The 19,863-nt window shown below is 41.9% G+C and overlaps 1 long non-coding RNA gene across 1 annotated transcript; it reads left to right on the top strand.

Annotated features, from left to right (window-relative positions):
- Positions 1 to 908: 908 nt before the first annotated feature.
- Positions 909 to 18,781, top strand: LOC115599031. Its single transcript, XR_003988094.1, has 3 exons — positions 909 to 1,009; positions 8,434 to 8,440; positions 18,769 to 18,781. It is a non-coding gene; the product is annotated as an uncharacterized LOC115599031 (long non-coding RNA).
- Positions 18,782 to 19,863: the final 1,082 nt, after the last annotated feature.

Raw genomic sequence — 19,863 nt, 5'->3', positions numbered from 1 at the left:
CTCGTTCGCCACTGCGATTGGAGGAGCTCAAGGACGCAGATGTCAATCATTGCTGGCGGGCGGGCGGGCCGCCGCTGGAGGGCGGTCTCACGCAGTGACCGTTACTCTGAGGGGGCGCTTCAGGGTGGTGGAGGGGGACGGGAGGGACCTTGATCTGTATGAGGGGAAATCTACTGAAGAGAGAATAAGGGAGCGAGACTTATGGGTTGGAAACTAAACTACACAATTTTAATAAAACAGTAATGATAAATAGGAAAAATTACTAAATATATACAAATATAGAGGAAAATTGATACCACATTCCCAATAACTCTCATGTCACCACCGAGGCTGCAGGGCAGCTCTGGGAAAGTCCAGGCTGGAATCCTCGAGTCGTCAGTAGCAGGGAGCTGGAGGCAGGAACACACAGATATGGGCTGGCACGGATCAGGACCACAGGCAGAGAAGGGACGGCATCCTCCCAGGATGCCAAAGCAAACAGGGACAGGCAAAAAAAGGGAAAGCCAGAAGGGAAGGGAATGAAAAGGGGTTTGACCCTGGTGATCCCTCAAATTTATACCGAGTATGACGTGTATGGGATGGAATACTCTGTTTGGTCAGTTTTGGCCACCTATCTTGTCCGTTCCTCCCCAAAGTAGGGCTTCAGGTGGGACCTTTTCACTCCTTCTGGAGGGCAAAATGTTCCTCAGAACTGAGCAGTGTCCTTGTCTCTGCACACCTGTCTCCAGCTGGAACTATGAACATCCAGCATCACCAGTCCCAGAAGCAGACACTGAGAAACTTGCTGTGAATTTCAGCAAGTGCAGCTACTTACAAGAGACTCAGCTGAAAGCAGAAGTACAAGACAAAAAATCACCTTTATCCTGGCCCAAACCGGGACACAAGGAGACACTGAGGGAATTGGGGTTGTTTAGTCTAGAAAAAAGGAGGCTAAAAGGAGACCTCAACCACTCTCAACAACCACCTGAAAGGAGGTCGTTGGGAGGTGGGAGTTGGTCTCTACTCCCAAGTCACAAACGACAGAACAAGGGGAGATGGCCTCAGGCTGCACCAGGGCTGGTTTAGATTGAATTTAGGAATTTAGAAAGCTTAGGAAAATTTCATCCTGGAAGGGCTTGTTAAGCACTGAAAGGCTGCCCAGGGTGGTGGTGGAGTCACCATCCCTGGAGGGATTTAAAAACTGTGGAAATGATGTACTGACAGACCTGTTTTAGTGGCAGACTTGGCCATGTGCTCGGTTAACATTTGGACTTTGATGACCCTTAAGGTTACCTTCAAGCAAAACGTTGTGTGAATGCACTCTGAGTGATGCTGAGCTGTTGCTGAGGGCTGGCATTGCCTGAGTCTCCATTCCAGAGTCTCCTCATCCCAGTGCCATCCTGTTCTCTAGTGATGTAGGCTTACATTCCATGCCAATTGTTACTTGTCCTGCAGAAGGCACAGAATTACAGTTTTGGCACGGGAAGTGTATTGTGACTGCCAGGCAGACTGCCCACACGAGTCTGCAATCCCTGTGCTGTGATCTTACCCTGATGTTAGAGAGAGGAATTACCTCCAGGCCTGAAAAGGTGAAAAATTAGAGGGTGACTCAAGTCCTTCATGTTAAAGCATTTGTCAAAACGTTCTTTAAAAGAAGCCACAAATTAATCCACTTTTTGTGAATGTATTGTCCTTTGCAGGAAATAAACCCCAAACAATTCTAAGCCAAATACAGCTAGCTGAAAGTTAGCTTTTCTTCACTGTTGCCTGATAGATTCACACATGTCAGCTGCAGGTGCTTTCTAAAAGCTGATCTGAAAGAACTTGTCTTCTCTGCTTTGTTTCTGAATATTCTCTGATCCTGGTGTTTATGGTGCCTCATCATAAGCCTCTCTTACTGCTGATCACAAGTTTTTTCTTGTGATTCTTCAACTCTTTATCTTTTCCATTTTTTCCATTCTCTGATTTTACATTTCTGCAACAAATTCACATTAATTCACTTTATGACATATAATTAAGTAGACATTTTTAAACATACTTGTGTCAGCTTACCCCTGCAGCCAGGATAAATAGTAGTTACAATTTTTCATTTTTTTTCTGATTTTACCAAGGCTTTCCAATAAATGGAAAAAAATGATAGAGAGAAATAGGAGTTTATCGTTATTTCTAATGGTGTGAAAAGCTGATAGTTACAGTCTCACTAAATTTTACAGAGAGCCTAAGTGTTTTGCATTCTCTACTTCGAGCCACAGCAGTTCTTTTTAGTGGCAGTGATCTTTCTTGTAGTGTTTAATGAATTTCAGAAAGAACAGAGACAAATTGAAGTTTGGTTTACGTAGACCATTATATATACCATTTGTGGAGGGACTATAAAGAGCATTTTAGTTGAGCTACAGACACCATCAGTTGTTCAGTGTTGCAGAAACAGAGGCAGGATGGAAACCATAACTTTTCAATGACTGCTTTGTGTGACACTGGATGAAATTTTAAGTCCATAGTTAATGAGCTATAAACTCTGCATTTACTTTTTTCAGTATTAATGTTCTTTTTTTTTTGTTAGAAGAGCAACCTAACCTAGATCAGTCCCCAGCTTGTGATGAAGAGAAGCGTTAAATTGTTTTGTTTTAAAAAAAGACTGATAGTAAGAGCCAGAAATCCCCCAAAGCAGGCTGTTTTGAATAGATGGTTCCTTGTACCTGCAAAGTACCCACAAAAAAGTCAGAAAGGGTCATTGCAGAAACCAGGCTTTCGAGATATCAGTCACCTACATGAGGAAAGGCCTTCTCTGGGTATCTTAATGCACTGGCATCTCATTATAGTGTGCTCAACAAATTATGTTGTTTGCCATCATCCTCCCAGTTTCCAGTTACATTGTGCATCTTACAGAAAAAGAAATATATTGTTTAAATAGACGTGTGTCTTCATTAAATATTTCTGTCTTTGTGTGAATATAATGTTGGATCACTGCTGCAAAAATCTGAAAAACAAGATTCCTGCAAGTGAGCCCCTGAGATCTGTGTTTACCCCCCAGCTGTCCTGAGATGACTGCACACTAACACCTCTCTGTTGCTTGGTCGCAGCCTACTAGAAGTATTCTGTGGGAGATCATGTACTCCGTGAGTACCTCACTAGTGATTAAGGATTTATTCTTAGCGCTGAAGTGTGAGCATCAGGACTCTGGGTTTCTCGGAACCCCGCAATTTGGTTGTTTTTTTTTCAGGAGACGAGGGTTTTCCGCGCAGAATGGCTGAATTGTGACACTAGGTGGCACTTAAACACAGCTAACAAAGACTTCTAAAACTTGCAACACACAAAGCCAGTCAAACACATTCTGTTCGAACATGCAGTTAATTATATCCTCAAAATGATGTCTTGGATTGATATTACTAAACAAACATGTATAAAATGTAATTACAGACAAGTGAAATAAATACTGTTGGCTTATAATTGCAAGATATGTTTTTTGCTTGTAATATGCTACACACCTGTGCCTAGTTTATATAGCTACTATTTTATTTTGTCATTTTTACTAACATTTAGAATGCTGCAATTTAGCTTTATGTGCTTTTATTTACTGGTACCAATTTTTGCCATATGTCAGTTTTTAAAAAATGAAATGTTTTTATCTATTGGGATTTTAAAACGAGTATTTTAAAAGGAAAACATTGAGAGGCATTTTTTAATATGAAGCCACTTCAATTTTAAAAAATTAAAAACAAAAAAAAACCCCATGTTTTTTTCCTAATTGCTTTGCTTTCCTCTTCTTTCCTTACCTTTTGAAGGCACATCTGTAGTGCTGTAGTAGCTTAATATCCACTTGGAGGGCTGAAGTTTATCTCTTCATAAACATTTCTTAAGTGGGAAAATTGGTAAAATGTCCCAGGCCCACAAGCTATTCTAAGAACCATGAAATCCCATCAGAGCAGCTTGTGGCCATCACCCCGAGTCCTGGCAGTTTTTCCTATCAGCTGCAGAAGTCATCAGCAGCATTTCAATCAACTGCACCAGCCCCCTGCAAAGCTGATTTAAATTACAAGCTAGAAGGCAAAGGTGTGCAAGGAAATGCCCTCCCAGTGCAGGAGCAAGCTAATAAAGCATCAAACCTAGAAAATGGAAAACCAGACCTCTGGTTCCTGTTTCCCATCATATTTGGGGAGCTGGTCTCAACATTACTGCTGGCACATCCCATGCAGATCCATGCTCAGGATTACAAACAGCTGTCTTCTCTGTGGTTGTAAGACTGAAGCTGATAAATGGCAGGATGCCCCAACAACATGTATCTGCATTTGCATTTCATTATTTGAAGATGTGTGTTTGGTGTGGGAAGGAGTGAAATGGGTGGAATTTGCTTTGGTGCAAGAAAATCCCTGATGTGCTTGGAAAAACCAATGGGAAGAATCTGTGTCTGCTTGTTGGACTTGCCCCCAGCCAGCAGGAGACCTGTTTCAGGTGAACCACAACCCAATCAACAGAATTGATCTGAGCTGCTGAGGGGGGCTGAAAAACCCATCAGCTGGTGCAAAACTAATTGGCCAAATTAGAGACAGTTGGGCCAAGTTCAGAACAAGAGGTGAAACACCTGTGGGAAAAAGATGAACCTGAGGGCACAGAGGTGGTGGAATTCCAGCTGGTTTGTGTTCCTGTGAAAGAATCCACAAAACAGGGGATTGGGCCAGGCCAAATTCTGTCCAGTAAAAAGCAAAAAATAATGACTGTGATAGAATGGTGTAAGGAAGAGAAGGTCTTTATGCTTCAAGCAGAGATAAAAACTTGATAAATAGAGCTAAATTAAGAAATTCAGTATTCAACTTTTGGTTTTTGTTTTTTGTTTTTTTTAGGAAAGATCCTTTTAGGTTCTGAAGTAGGTTTTCCAGGTAGTAGATACAGCTGTGAAATACAAACAGCAGTTTCCTGATAGACCCATTCAGTATAGTCAAGCCCTAACAGGTGTTTTCTGTCAGTAGTTTCGATGGCATAGAACTTCTTTTTGGAGATTTCAATAAAGTAGTTCAGCCCTTGAGTAATAACAAGAAGCCTTCTCTTGAAAACAAATAGATAAAAATCCACAGGCCTTGGCTGACTTGAACAGAAGTACAGGTAGTGGAATGTTTTACAAGTAATTATAAAAAGCATTTACAGTAATTAGTGTAAGTCTAATTGAGTCTCATTGTGTAAGGATATTAAATTACAGCTTTATTTCAAACAACTTCCTTTTTCTGTTTTCCCTAAACTGAAGACAGGAAATGAAATAAAACCAAACACTTGGAGAACCACTGTTCTCAGTTCGTTTTTACCCAGTGTCAGATGGGTGTGCTCAGCTCTGATCTCACAAGCAGCACTTCACTTACCTGTATCAACTACACCTGTCTTTCCTTGGGCACTGAGAGAGAAGCTGCTCCTCCAGAGAACAACAAGATGCCTGTGAACCACGGGGACAGAATTAAAAGTTCACTGGACTCCATCAAGACTGACCTTGCCACTTGGACAGGAGGCCTGTCAGCTTTGGCTGGATTCCTGTTTGAAATAGGAGCAGATTTACTGAGGAGCAAGTCAGGGCCTGCAAGTGCATCCATCCAGTGGTGATTTAAACAGTCTTCCAGCTGCTTCCCCATACCCCTTGGAGCAGACTAGACTATTTAACTTAGTGTCTGCTCTTGCTCAGAGATGATGGTAGACACCATCTTCAGTCCATTTACACTGGCTGTGTGACTTTTATCCAGTGTAAGTAATGTTATTGCCATCTGGTTTTACAGGAAAATTTTCTTGATTCATAATGACGATGATACAGCTACAGAAGCAAAACGTACTTAAAATTTTAATATATGCATTTATGTGACTGTCAAGATGCCTGATATTAATAGCTTGACTTTTACTGTAAGCAGAGGTAGAAGAAATAACACCACCTTCACAGTTCTGGCACAGTTTCATTATAAACTGAACTTTTAGCCCATAGTCTCTGGTTTTTGCTGTACAAACCTGAGCAGGAGTGTTCTATTTTTTATTTCAGTTTAGACTTTGAATGCTTTTATTGTGAGTTTCTTCAATCCCTAAGAGAAATTAGAGAGGCAACAATGCTTCTCTTATTGCATAAAACCAACGATTATTGACAATAAAAATAACTGAACTTGCACAGGAAGACAGTTTCTAATAAACCCTTTTACTAGGTCGTTGTTATGAAGGTTGAGTTTTTCATTTTTCTAGAAAAACCCCACTCTTTTTAAAGAAAGGTCAGTCAATCTTTTTAGAAAGATTTAATAAATGACTTTTCCCCCCTTACAAAATTTAGTCTTTTGTTGAATAGCTTCAGTTTGTATTAAAGCTTCACAAAAATGTACCTTCTATTATATTTCTTCTAATAGGTTTCTCAGCCTTATAACTATAATAAATTTGTCAGTCTAGCTTCACTGAACACTGGGCTTGAAAAATCCTACCACAACAGATTATACATATAACCATTTCTAAACCCTTTCAGGAAGTTTTACCCTTTCTTTCAACACATTTTATGTACTCAGCAATTCAGGGAAAATAACCTTTCAGAGTCATTCTTTAAACTCTCTTTCCTTGGTGATAGCACAGTCGAGTCATTTGATCAGTCAGTCAGAAAACCCAAATTCTCTTCTTGCCTCTGTCAGGGTGGATTCCTTGTCTGAACTGACTCACTTAAAGCCAATGTTTTCTTAAGTGTTCATTCAGGGGAAAAGACTGACCTTACCCATGTAGGGTGTGATTTTCAGAGTATCTGAGTGCTCAGAACTGCAATTTAAATAATTTTAAGTTGTGCCCTTAAGCACTGCTTTAAAAAAAGAATAAAAAAGGGCATCTTAGGTAACCAGAAATTAATGCTCTCCAAAGTAGCTTTTATGGAAGATTTTTAAAGATATGCAAATATCCTTTTTTTCACTAATCTCTTCCCTCTATTTTGCATCTATGAAATCTGGTGGTTTGTGTTGTTTTATTTTTAAGGAGAAGTATTCAATTTTTCGAAAAACACAAAATACTGTTTTGATAAATAATGGTCTGCAGGACGTTTTAAAGTTCGAATGAACGAATGTAAACAGCATGTAACAAAACCTTAGAACATTAATAACCATGCTAACAGCAGAGGAGCAAGCAGCATGGTCACATAAACCTAAGAAAAGCAAACAGAATCCAAATATCTCAAGCCCTGTGTCATAAAATGAATTGACTTTGCTTTGTAACACTGTATAAAGAATAAATAGCAATGCATCATATTTGCTTTGCGTGGATGAATGGGAGCAGAGAGAGGCAAGGGTTATCTAAGTAGTATAAAAATTTAATTAATTAATACTTCCAAGGGACACAAACAATCTGCACTAATCCCAAACTACAGCACTTACTCTATCCTTCCATTTAAACCCCTTCTCAGGTTTACTCATAACCAGAAAATAGAGGAAAACATGAACTACCTCACCCCTCTTTCATTTTGAGAGAATTGTAGCCCAAGCTCCTTGCTAACCCTTTATGGATCCTTCTACTTATTTGACCAGCTGTGATGGTTCTAGTGTGTTTCTGGTCACCTGAGTTCAACAAAAATTAAGAGGTATTTAAAAAGCTTTTGGGATGATCAACATAGTGGAGCAAGACTGGATTGTGAGAAGAGATTAAAAGACTTGGCTTATTTATCAAAAGAGAAGCAAGAATTGAAAAGAAGCAGGAATCTGATTGTTTTCTACAAATATGTAAGTTCTGTTAACATCAGAGAAAAACAAGTTCTTTAATAAAAAAGAACTAGCAGCAGAAGGAATGGATGTAATGAATAAATCTTCTCTTGAATTTGAGGAAATTGCTTAAGCATCCAACAAATCAGCTCCAAGAACATTCTCCCAGAAAGAGTAGGGGGAAGGAGACCAAGAATTAATTTTAACATAGACCTTGCTCAGTGTGTCTGGGAGACTGGGACACGGCTGTCTGCTGGCTCTTCAGAGGGCAGAACCTTCCAGTAGGAAGTCTTTCACAGCCTCCACGTTCTCCTGGGTGCTGCTGGAATTCCAGAATCATGTCACAGGCATCAATACTGTAACGGGCTGCTGGTTGGCTTAGAGAGAAAAAATTGGAAATCAAAACTCCAAGTCACCTGCTGCTTTATGCCTCTGACTGTGAACAGCATTACAGAGGGAAAATCAACAATTAACCATCTAATGTAGAACTTGTGCAGTCTGCTTGGCTTTGCCTGCCAAGCCAGCTTGACACCAGTGTAGGTGTATGGAGTATTGCTACACCATTCCCACATTGGAAGGAGAATGTTTTAAACAAAATATCTCTGTGCTGTGAAGATCTTTCTGTGTGTGTAGGCTTCCTAATGTAAACTTCTATCTGCTGTGATCTCACTACGAGCTTTATATTACAAAGTCCTACATGAAGTTATTTGTAGATGGCTGTCTGAACCTATTTCATAGCCTGAGGCACAGGGAGGCAGGTGAATTTCAATTTTAGCTTTCAAGTTGATTTTCAAATGCTGTCAGTTTAAAATATTATAATAACAGCAATTCCTAACAACAATCTCAGGTTTTCTTGCCCAACTGACTGTCTTTGACTTTACTGAGTAGGGCTCTATTTGTGATCAGAGTTATGGACAGCACTGTAGAGTCCAGGCTTTAAAATAACTGGGTAAAAATGTCAGCACTGCCATTCACATGAAAAGCTCCACACTTGGTTTTCTGTCATTTATGTTTTGGCTTGGAAGTAATGTAGCAAAAGGAGGTTTTCTTTGGAAAGATGAAGCAGCAAGTGCAGAAAAGGAGCAGGAGAAAAGAAATACATTACAAGAAACGAGAACATTTCATTAATTAGGCAGTATAGTTTATTTTCTTCATTAAAGCCTGACACAGAGGTATGTTAGTTGGTGGCTACAGCTTCAGTTTCTGAAAATGGACATGGCAAAAGCTGTACAGCCATGCACACGTCATGCACATATCTTTCATGTCTCTTTTTTCAGTAACTTTTGAAGTTGACCTGCTGTAGTTACATTCAGCACCAAGGTTTCTTGTCCCAAAGATGCTGCAGCTCTAAAAGTTTTGTGAGAATAGATAGCTACTCAGAGAAAAGAAGTAAGGCTGTAAGATCCCCACTCCAACACTCACTACCTATGCTGACCAGCAGCTGGTGATCCACTTTGTCATTCCACACCATCTCACGCTCGTGTCTGTGGGTGTGATAAAAACAACGTACTGGTCTTCATCCTTACTTGTGCTCTCCATAACACACAAAACAAGGGAAGCAAACCTTAAAGACCAACAGCCACCACTACAATGTGCAACAAGATTTAGGATTTAGGACCACAAATGAAGCAGCCCTATTCCTCAGTGAGATTCTGCATAGCTGAGTCTGTGACCTCAGGCTGAGTGGCAGTATCAGTTCTCACCATGTACTGGAACCAGCAACTACTGAAAAATTTCCTATTTGCTCCTCTTAGGTAAGAGAGCATCGATGGCTAGTGTTTAGGGCAGAAAGGAAAGATCCATCCAAGGATGTGCTTTTCACCTGTTTTGCACTCCCTGTCCTGTTCTTCCAAGCTACTTTTACCACAGAACCTAAGTGGTCCTGTCTCAGCCTGGTAAGTAACCCCGTATAAGGAATTATTCTTTATCAAACTCTGTATTTGAAAAGCTACTTAAATTCTGAGAGAAAAAAAAAGGATTTCTTTTCCCCTATAATTTATGGAAGGTGATTGTTTGGTCTCATTGCTTATGCTTGACAAGACTATGAATAAATCCAACCCTTGGAAGAATGAGAAGTTATGATAACATGGGCCTTTCTTCTCATCATCTTCCTAGTGTACTTTGTGTCTAGATTTCTTTCACTTGCTCATAGAAAAGCAATTTATTAGTTTTAGAAAATGACTCAGCATGATATGGAGGCATGAGGAGGAAGAGAGACAATGAAAGATCTCACAGCCACAAGACTGAGATTTACAGTAAATGTGGCTTGGAAAATTATTTGTTTACTTAGAGTAAAATTTCTAAAAGGCATTTTGATTACTAACTGCTTTCTAGGCCAAAATACATATCCAAAAAACAGATTAATCTCAGCAGAAACATTACATTGGAATTGCATAATTCTCTTTACACTGTCAAAATGTTCTACAAAAAGTCTCATTTGTAGCTCAGGAAAAATAAGGCTCACAACAGAAAAGTACTTTAGGAAATACCATCCATTTGCACTCAAGGTGTAGGATTCAGATGTTTGCCACAACGCTATTGATGTTCCAGACTGATCCTCCCAATGTAACAAAGGCAGTAAAACCTAAATTACTGGGAGTGTAGGAATATTCATACTGTATCCTGTCTCTAAGAAAGGGCACCAGAGGACATCCAAGGAAAGTGATAAAGCTGAATACACATTAATTCTTACCAGACTCTGACTGGCTGCAGATGATTCACAGCCTGGACCAGATGATCATATCCACATCTTTGTGTTTACTCCTCAGTTTGAACTCCTGCACATAAATGTCTGAGGAGGAGGTAAAGAGCACCATCCATAAATCAAGAGCAAGCCTGTCTCTTTATTATGCATCCACACATTGCTACTGATGATACACATGGGTCCACACCTCAGGTCCCAAGACACTACTACCACAGAATAATTATTCTTCATCATAAATATCTTTGTCAGAGGACTGAAATAGATATGCCTAAAATTGCTCAGGAAAATATGCAGTAATGCTGAAAGCCAAGAGATTTAGTGATAAGGTGACAGTAAAATCTTGGCTCCACTAAAGTCAAAATGAACTTTGTCAGTGGGTTCTGCAAAGCCCAGATTTTTGCCTTGTGAATCTGCCCAGACCAGCTGCTCTTCCTGGGTATCCTGAGAGTGTCTTCTGCCTGAAGGGGCTCCAAGGAAAGGTGTGCTGTCATGAATTCAGAAAAAATGGATTTTAAGAAGCATGTGTGCATCATGAATTACTATGCTACTCACTTTGTGAACAATCCACTCTTTCCAGCTTTGTTATTAATGTTCACAAAGTCAGATACTGCAGCTGAGCACTCACATTTGTCAGTGTTTGCATTCCACCCTGTGAGGGACAACTGGCAAAAAACCCATCCAAGTACAGAGGATTTTGTAAAAAAAAAAGTTGGCTTGATATTTAGATAGTCCTGGAAAGGGACTGTTGTGAAAAATTAAAGACTTGAGCACAAACCACCTTTTTCCCCAGCTATCTTCTGTACATACAAATCAGGAAAAGAACTACCAGTGCTTTTTTGGCAGTCTCTCCAGCCATTTTACAGCAATGCTTCTGCTTGTAGGCTAAATGCTTTATATTGTGGCCATTTCAGTGGAACAGATGTATTAAGAGCACGGCTGACACAGCCAGGAAACACAGTGTAGTGCACTGGGGAAGCTGTATCTTCAGTCTCAAGACCGAACTCCTGTGAAAGGAGGGCTGAAGATACCAGCTCAGAGATGGGGATGAGAGCAGAGATGGCCATCACTGTGGGTTCACCACTGTGCTCAGCTCCACAAACCTGTGTAGAGCCCAATTTGACTCTGAAGATTCTAAGCAAGTGCTTGGCCTTGTTTCTAAAACTGTGTATGCTGATACAATGGCAAGAGCTAAGCTTCTGTTACAGGCATCAGTTGCCATGTCAGGAAATGCAGGACATGGATTATTGATCACCATGTCCTAGGAAGAAGTGGAAGCCTCCAGAATATCAACAGTGTGTGATAAAATCTAAATGAGGAATGCACAATGAAGCTGGGATTAACTGCAGAGAAACTTCTTAGTCCTTGAGTACTGCCTATTGGTGCTGTGATCCGTTGCAGTCCATACATTCTACAATGTTATAATGAAGTTAGTGTATAAATATTTAATAGATGAAACGAGCACCTAACATGTAAGAATAACATGGGTTACAAGCTCATCAGCAGATAATGCTCTATTGCAGTAATAATCAACCTGCTGAACTCTGTAATCACCTATAACAACTGAGACCTATTTGTGAAAATATCTATTAATTTTTACTAACTATTATAAGAGGAAGTTTAATACAAAACATGGCAGTAATGGGCATATAGTATCACTTTTTAATACTATTTTGTCTTTCAGCACTTGCTTAGGCTTGTCAAGATCCTTCTGTAAACAGAAAAAGTGTCAGATACTACTCAGGTGTGAGGAGAGAGAGAAATTTGTTTTCTTTCTACTGCTGCATTGTTAGGAAGCTCAGGGTTTGAGCTTGGCAGAGGCAATAATGGTTTCAAGAACAGTTTGTTAGAGCAGTGCACAGAGCATCTCTATGCTGGGTTCCACAGAGCTGACATCCTCAGGAAGTCACCCCCTACAACAACAATTCAATTGCAATCAAATCACATCCCCCAGCTCTGGGTGGGTATCTAAGTGGGGCAGTGGCCTCCTGTGCTAACTTGGTCCCTAAGTACCCCATGCCCACCTTGGACCTCAGGGTCACTTGGGTATCTGAGAAAGACTTTGGGGCTTTTCGCTTAACACAAAAACTGGAAGTGCAGAAAGGCTAAAATCCCACTCTCTGGAGCTCATTACCTTCTAAATTGCCTCAAGTCTGGGACTCAAAGTAGTGCTTTTGTGCGATAGCATAAGATATAGTAGTTGGAATGTCATGGTGTGAAACTGAGCATCATCCTCCTTTACACAAGTTGAAAACAATACTTTAAAATCCAGTAAGACATTAAAAGTAAAAATAAACCATCTAGAATTCTTTTACCTGGAGGTCTGCTGCCATTCAGCTCAGGAAGACCACACTGTGGAGGTGCCACCCTAGGGATTTAGTGTCTTCATTTCCCAAACAGTGTGGAGAAGCTGCCTCTATAGCTTTACAGCTACATATACACATCTATATTTTCATCTGTTGTGAGAAGCTGAGCTGCAAGGATGCTGCCTGCTCTGCTCAATGGCTGGGACAGACCCTTAGCAGTGTGGATGCAGCCTTCAGCAGAATAGCTGTAGCTCTTTCTCCACATTGCATGGTACCTTGTATCCTTCACTGGGAACTGGAGTCAAGAAAGGAATGGATAAGAGGGATTTTAGTGAAGAAATTGGCTTATCTTCTGATATTATAGCAGTAGATAAAATTAAACAGGAAAAAACTCAAGCCTAAAAAAAAACCCACCTGTGAACCCTTCCCCCAAGCAATAGCATTTGCATTCATTACACTGGGAATAACATGCAACAATAGGATTATGATGACTGCAGATGTACCATGTTGAAATAAAATTAGTTTAAAGGCAGGAACAATATCATCATCAGGTAGCTTTCTTGCACAGTGGAAAATAGCTTTAATAAGTTTACTCTTGGAACTAGTCTGAAAAATTTAAAGGCTCTCCTCCTCCCAGTACAACAGTGATTGTGTTAAAAGCAAGACCTCTTGGTTTGGAGGGTTCTTTGGGTGTGTCCAGCTGATGCAAAACAAGGACTGTGGCATGCAGCAGAAATCAGCAGTTCAGAGTGCTGAAATCTCATTCAAACATGGGGTTTTTTTCTGAGTAAAGAACCAAACAGGAAGATTAGTTATATGGAAAGTTAATGCATCATGCTGCCTAGAAAGGATAATCAGGGTAATCAGTAAAGACTGAAGTATCTGTAAGCACAGGCAGAATGTGAAATAAGAGCTTCAATATCTAGGAATCCAGTTGCCAAAGTTACTATTACCTTTTGGGAAGCACTTTTTGGACTTACTAATCAGGAAAAAAGGTAATGGGACTTTGCTGTCTGTTTTGGAAAGGGACCACTATATAGTCTGAGGAAGAAAAGAGTGTGAGAGATGATTGAAGCACAAAATTTGGGCAGGTGTAGCTCTGGGCTCAAGGAGAAGTCAACCCCACTCGGGGCTGTTAATTGCCAAGGCTGTGATTAAGTGCCTGTTAAAAATAGATATCTGGTCAGAGCAGCCAGAGTGGGGGGGTTTATGCCAGTTGTGAGAAGGCAGACTTCCCTCATCTGGTGTAAAGACTTTGGGGGTACAGCTTCCCCAAAATAATTTTTTTCAACAACCTGGAAACCACCAGGAGCGCTTTGGACTGGGTCAGCATTGTGCCACATATCTGAGCTAATTGGCAAAATGAGCTTTATCATACTGTGGAACATGGTTTCCTCCCTGTTACAAGCATCAGCAGAAGCATGAAAACAGGGATCATCTGAAAGAAGTAAGGGCATAAAAAGTGGGGGTGAGAGGGAACTACTAATATCCCTTATTTGTGAACTTCAGTGTAATTTGAACAACTTTGTGCCATTTGTATTAAATCACTGTGCTCTTTTCACTTGTCTTTTTTTTTTTTTTTTTTTGTCATACTTAATATATGTTTTTGCCAGCTACGTACTTGATCTTCCCAATTCCTGTGACTACCAGCAGAACAATGTGTTTCAGAAACTATTAAAGCTGATGAATCAGAGCCCAGTCATTGATCTTTGCTGGGGACTGGAAGATGCTGAGCCCTGGCTGATCAGGTGCCCGTGACTCAAACTGGGCAATTAGGAAGAGAATTTTGGCAGATAGAGAAAACTTTGTTGTGACAGAGCTCTGCTCATCTGACCAGGTTAATTTGAACCAGTTACTCTTCCTACACAGTCATAAAATGTTCTGGTTCACTGGGTGAGTGTTGCAGAGAGCTGGAAGTGGCACTCTGCTATTGAGGAGTTGTTCCAGTGCAAGAAAGATGCAGGACATACTTTAACACATGCAGATTGTAAACACAAAGAATGAGATAAACAAATAAAAAACTCTTTGTACTGATATCCTGCATGAAACCAAAAAGGTGTTTGTGGGGTACCTCCTTCTTTCCAGTTAGAGAACACAGAAACTACTACAAAATATGTAAAACTACCTGATGAATAAACCCCTGCCTCTTGCAAATGTACTTGTGATGACAAAAAACAAAGATTGAGAGAAAAAACTTAAGGTTTTTTGTTACAGAGTGGCATTACCAATGAACACAGTCATTCTAGCTTCATAATAACTTACCATATTATATAATAACTTACAGATTCTGCAGCCAAAGCATTGCAAGAGGTCAGTAGCATTTCTGAAGCACATACAGGGTGCCTCATAGTAGACAAGCCACCTGAATCCTTTTATTTCAGAATAAGAAAAGAAAATAGGAACAGGAAAAAAAAAAGAAAGAAAGAAAGGAAAAGAGCAAAGATTTACTTATGGCCAATTTCACAGGCTGCAATCAATTTACAGGTCACTAGGAGACTTTCAGGCAAAGTCATAAAGTATGTCTAGCAGGCTCAAAGTAAGAAGCTATCTAGAAAATTGGATTTAAGTAACAAGGAAGCTTTTTTAAAGCACTAAAATTCAGAAGGCAGAGCCTTTCATAACCTAGGTTATTGAACTTTTAAGAGTTTTAAGATTTTTTTTTTCTTTCCAATAATGGTGATTTTCAGCTTGAAGGAGAGTATTAAGTAAAACTAAGGACATTCTTTGCTGGTTGCAAGGTGTGATAACCTTTCCATACATAATGAAATAAAGTGTTAAATAGCTTAACCCTTTTAGTCTGTGTCACCTGTTCTTATGCAGCTACAACAGCCAATATCTTGTTTTGGTCACAGTTAACACCCCTGGCATTTGAACACACCCGGTGTTCTGCACCCTGATATTCTCTGAAAATGTCAATTGACAATGTCACAAATTAAATTATATTTAATTTAGTTATATTAAAGGATATTCCAAATTAAAACCAGAGCTTTGAATCAGAATGTTCTCGTGATGATCAGACTCAGAGTTCATCCAACAGTTCTGATACTGAGCCAACACTGTTATTGATTTGACATTGTTAGGAAAAGTTCCTGGAGGGTGAAGCTGTGTGGTGCTGATGGTCCCATCAGGCTGCATGTAATGAAAGCCTCAATTTATTGGTTTTGTATGGCTTGCTGTTTTTCTTGATCGTCTGCTGATTAAACCTGATAAGCACCTTGTTACAGAAAAGTGCTCATCTATGTATTAAATGCAGGACAAACCTATTCCATCCCTCATATATGGCACGTAGGAACCTCTGCAGAGAGAAAACATCCAGGCTTCCTTTAAGAGCTCATGTTCCTCTCATGCACTGGCTGACAGAATGGTAAAGATCTTTTATTCCCCAATCAAGCTCATCAGCTCTCCCCTCTCTTTTCCTTCTCAGCGAGGCAAAGAATAGGATTGTCACTACTATTTCCTTCCTCACTGAAGGGCTGTGTGAAGGAAGGGCCTCAACCAATGGATGAGAACATGCTGACCCCCAGAAGTGACACTGTGGCAATCTGATTTCTTACTCTAACAGACTGCCAAGTCTCCATCTGTGTCCCCTCCTCAGGAAAGCCTCCTGATTACCCAGCTTGAAACTGGCATAAACCACTAGAGACTGGGGCTGCTCAGATGTTGCTGCCTTTTTCCACCCAAGCAGTTGCTGGAGCTGTCACACACCCCATAACAGCACAAGGAGATGGGGCAGGCAGTTTGGGCCTCCCTGGTGCAGGGAGGAACTCTGGGTCCCATCTTAGGGGGATTCATCTCTAGGAAGAGCTTTATTGCTCTGTTTGCTCCTGGCTGCTGGCATCAACTGATGGACCAGAGAAAGCTGGGACCTGTGGATCCTAAATGGTGCAGAAATGGGGCATTACACAGGAGCTTGTGCAATCAGAGCCTGCTGGCCTTCATTTTTCAGATGGGCCATCATTTTAGATCATAAAACCCCAGCAAAACAGCTGGTGGAGGTTTGTGCCATACTCACTTCTATCAAGTCTTGGGCTTCCAGCCAATAATGCTCTCCTTCCAAGACAAAAGACACATCCCTTCTGGCTTTCTTTTGATGTTGACTCAAAAGCTCTCTTTCAGTAGCTACCTAGATCAAAGTATTGATCTTCCCCAGGAACAAGGTATTTATGATTAGGTATTGTGCAACGATGCGGGACGTACGACCAACAAGGTTTGGATTTGGGAGTGACAGAAATTATAAGCCATACAGAAAGCATGGCCCACAGACACAAAACCAGTGAAATATGAAACACTGGAAACTGCTCCTATAAGAGACATGGAACTGAAATTCAGAATCTTCTCAGAATTCAGAAACATTACAGAAAACACCAGCAAGGCAGGCATCAACTCCTAAACAAGGATTTCAACACATAAGGAAGTTAACAGCTTTAGAACAGGAAAGCAAGCCCAGTGACTGTCAGATTAATTGAACGCAGTGTCAGGAAAGATTGCTTTGTGAAGTGTTGCTTCTTGAAGTATTACAAAGTTAGAAAGACATCAAAACCATTGATTGGCAGCAAAGGGGAAACAGAAGCCACCCGTGATCAGCTGCCAGCAGGTGGGGGTGACACATCAGTGTATGAGGCACTTAGTGGCACTTGAAGTGGCTAAGTAATAGGACTGGGACAAAACCATTGATCAAAATTATTTTTATGTTGCAAAAGGTCTTGAAAGTACACTTTCTGGCATTTGAGTCCATTTAATAAAAATGCTGTCATTATTTGTGCCTGCTTAGCATGACTGCTAGCAGTCTGGAAGCCTTAAAGGCTAAACTCATTAGCTATTTATTACAGAAGAAGCTGGGATCTTCTGGTACCCCCAATTAATTCTGATGTATTGTTAGTAGTGAGAAGTGCTGGTAAATCATATCTTTTTTGCCAATGGATTAATGAACTACTTGCTACAGGTTTCCACTGGACAGGTGTTTCAGCCATGACTCCTCCCCAGCACGAGCACAGAATCCAAGTACTTTCTCCAAGGTTTTGCCTTTTCCCTTGTCCTCCACTCCTGCCTTTGTTGCTCTTTAGGACAGTTTGGGAAGACTCAAGCACTGCCAGAACAGTAAAGGTCTGCAGTGCAGGGGGCTGCTGCTGAGCTCGACTCATGGCAAAGTAAATTAAAGAAGAAAAGCCATTCCATTACCCTCAGCAAACTCTGCCCAGTGGGGTGTGTGCAGATGTGGTGGTTTGGCTGGAAGCAGGGTGGTGGGGGCTCCACTGCAGACCTGTTCCTATCTAATGAAAATGCAAAATTTTCATTTATGGGCTCTATAAGGGTCTGCCCTTGATTTAAGTAGCTGCTACAAACAAAACTTTATTTCATCACTGTCTTAAGTAATGTTCCTACTACCCACCTCTTACCTGCCTTGGGGCTGTTCAGGCTCTATTTCTGCTTATATACCTACAGAAGATGTAGGGCTACACATCCTCCTTTAGAAGTGGTGTTTTAAATACCAGGAGACAAACCCCACAGGTTCTCCTCCACCCCCACCTCTCCCAGGGCGTCTCCAGCATTTCACTAGGCTACATCCCAGATCATCCCATTTTTGCTCTGAGTATTTCCAGATCACTGACCATTCCTGTTGCTCCCCTCCTGACTGTCTCCAGGGGGTTACATTATTTTCCTGTGTGGTTTTCCCTCCCAAAATGAGACAGTTTGGGATCTGCTGTGAGGAGGCTGGGAGGGTTTCCTTACCTGGTCCCAGGGTAGACCTGGCAGGCGTTCATCCTCTTTCATCAGGTGATGTTGACTTGGGGTCAGGTTGCCATCAGCTCCATCCTTCAGACACGTTCCATCCAGCCCAGCTGTATTTATCAGCTTTTTTCTGCTGTTACACAGCACCATGTACTCACCTACCTGTGGGTGCAGGGGGCTGCTGGCTTCTCCGTGGGGATATGGCAGCTAAGCTGGGCAGAGGAGCCTTCCCTGGGTGCCCAGCACCCCATTGCCTGCCCCTGGCAGTCATGCAGGGTGCTGGGACCCTTCTGCTGCTGCAGCATCCCCCAGGGCCTGCCCCTGGCAGACAGGATGACAGCTCCTTGCCCTCCCACCTTCCCTACCTGAGCAGCAAGGCAAGAGGAGCCTGCCCATGGGGCTGTAACTGGGATGCAACAGGAGGCAGTGCCCTGGAGCAAAGGGCTGGAGGAAGCCGTGATGTCCAGGGTTTTGCAGGAGGCTGCAGGCTGTGCCATCACACTCATCCCAGTCCCCAAACAGCATCCCTGACTCCCCCTTCCTTCCAGTCAACCAGAACGCGGACCTTGCAGGTGAAAAAGCAGTGACACAAAAGGTGGCAGACATGCAGGGTATCGATTTTAACCAGCAATTTTGTATCAACAAGCAATTCCAGTTATTGATGGTGTTTGTCCCTGATCAGGTACTGCTGGAGAGGCTCCGTGCTGCCCGGGTCCTGAGGGCTCCATCAGCCCAGGAGCTGCCGTGTCCCCACCGCAGGCAGCTGAGCCCCCACATCTCCCTGTGGGTAGCAGATCAGAACACAAAGGTAGCCACAAACCCAAGCCTATTTTTAGCCTACTGTTTTTCCCCACCAGAACAATGAAAAAACCCAAAAGCAACACATGCACTCTACACAGAACCCTCCTGGGAGGCCGTACATGGGGCTGCCGAGGGTTTTTTGCATCCATGGCACATCCCCTCACAGTGCCAGAGTTTGGCTCAGCCACAGCTGGGGGGTGGCTGCTAATGTACTCCCTGGGGAGTGCTTGCTGCTTTATGGACAGGATTTATAACATCTGTCCTTCCTTTCCAGTCTGCCTGAGAAGGGGATGAGCACATTTGCTTTTTCTTCCACAGCTCTGGGGCTGGCTGAGCAGTGAGAAGATTCAGGGTCTCACGCCAGATCAGGTGAGAGGGGCTCAGGGGAAGCCCCTGTTCCCCCAGGCAAACATCTGCTGGTGAACCAGAAGACCTAAGGAACTGCACACCCCAAGTAGCTGGCAGGAAAGCTCAGGCTCTGAGGTCCAGTTCTGAATGGAGAAAATCTCCCTTCCGGAAGGGATCTTGATGGGTCACAACAATCTGGAGGAGAAGCCCAGTGATGGGGAGGGAAGGGGTCACTGGCAGCTCTCTAAGAGTCAGAGAGAGTTAAGAACAAACGGGGATCTCCACTGTCAAGTGACTGCGAGACAGCTCCCAGCTGAGC

This window comes from Calypte anna, chromosome 12 (genome assembly GCF_003957555.1).
Source record: "Calypte anna isolate BGI_N300 chromosome 12, bCalAnn1_v1.p, whole genome shotgun sequence".
NCBI lineage: Eukaryota > Metazoa > Chordata > Aves > Apodiformes > Trochilidae > Calypte > Calypte anna.
The sequence above is the reverse complement of the archived record's forward strand: the minus strand, read 5'-3'. Positions and strand labels throughout refer to the sequence as shown.